Genomic DNA, 1,686 nt, shown 5'->3' on the forward strand with positions numbered 1-1,686 from the left:
TCACCCAGGCTGGAGTGCAATGGTGTGGTCTCAGCTCACTGCAACCTCTGCCTCCTGGGTTCAAGTGATTCTCCCACCTCAGTCTCCTGAGTAGCTGGGACTACAGGTGCTCGCCACCACACTCGGCTAATTTTTGTATTTTTAGTAGAGACGGGGTTTCACTATGTTGGCTGGGCTGGTCTCAAACTCCTAACCTTGTGATCCGCCTGCCTCCGCCTCCCAAAGTGCTGGGATTACAGGTGTAAGCCACTGCGCCTGGCCTAATTATTGTATTTTCAGTAGAGATGGGGTTTCTCCATGTTGGCCGGGATGGTCTCGAGCTCCTGACCTCATGTGACCCGCCTGCCTCGGCCTCTCAAAGTGCTGAGATTACAGGCATGAACCGCCATGCCCAGCCGTAATTGCTTCAACCTTTGTCACTTTCACCAGCATTCACTAATGAACACGTCAGCAGTTTGGTTTTTCAGCCATGTCTCTTCCGGTCTCTGCTATTTCTAGAGTTTTTGTTGAACACAGTGTTGTTCGGTCCCTGTGTTACCTATTGTTGCATGAGAGTCTCAGTAGCGTGTGTCATGTGCACAGTTCGGAGCTGCAGGTATGAAGGTTGGTAAGACTGGTTCTGCTGCCCATCTTTCATGCACCATCTCATAATAAAAGGCAGGTACACATCAATGAAGCCCAACTGTGTTAGCATATTTCAAGTCTCCAGTGGCCTCCCATCTGCTACTGTCCGTTGATCAAACAAAGTCACATAATCCGGCCAGGCTCGGTGGCTCACGCCTGCAATTGCAGCACTTTGGGAGGTCGAGGTGGGTGGATCATGAGGTCAGGAGTTTAAGACCAGCCTGGCCAACATGGTGAAACCCCGTCTCCACTAAAAATACAAAAATTAGCCTGGCGCGGAGGCAGGCGCCTGTAGTCCTAGCTACTCGGGAGGCTGAGGCAGGAGAATTGCTTGAACCCGGGAGGCGGAGGTTGCAGCAAGCCGAGATCGTGCCACTGCACTCCAGCCTGAGTGACAGAGCGAGACACCGTCTCGAGAGGAAGAAAAAAAAAAAAGACAGAGCAAATTCACCCCTTCTTTGCCTTCTTTGTTCTATTGAGATCCTCAATGGATTGGATAATGCCAGTTCACATTGGTGAGGGAAGATCTTTATTCAGTCCGCTGATTCAAATGCTAGTCTCTTCCAGAAATACCCTCATAAACACACCCATAATGTTTTACCAGCTATCTGGACATTCCTTAGCCCAGTCAACACCTGAAATGAACCATCACAGAGAGGCATTTCCTTTTCCTTTTTTTCTATAGAGATGTTTTGTCTTTTACCAGCATTTGGCTTCCTTGTTTTTCTCCACAATGTGATGGCATCATTGCCACATTGTTTTAACACAGAGGTCAGGAACTGAGGGATAGGGATGCGGCTATTGTCCCTACCCTTCAAATGGAAGCTGGGAAGTTGTGGGGGCTTTAAAGACTGAAGTCTGGATTTCCACCCAGCAGAACTCACAGATAAACAATTGTGTTTGCATTAGAATTGGAACTTTTTATTTTCTTTTTCTTTTTATTTATTTATTTTTTTGAGACGGAGTCTCGCTCTGTCGCCCAGGCTGGAGTGCAGTGGCGCGATCTGGGCTCACTGCAAGCTCTGCCTCCCGGGTTCACGCCATTCTCCTGCCTCAGCCTCC

The sequence above is a fragment of the Mandrillus leucophaeus genome, unplaced genomic scaffold, assembly GCF_000951045.1.
Source record: "Mandrillus leucophaeus isolate KB7577 unplaced genomic scaffold, Mleu.le_1.0 Scaffold53, whole genome shotgun sequence".
NCBI classification, from domain to species: Eukaryota; Metazoa; Chordata; class Mammalia; order Primates; family Cercopithecidae; genus Mandrillus; species Mandrillus leucophaeus.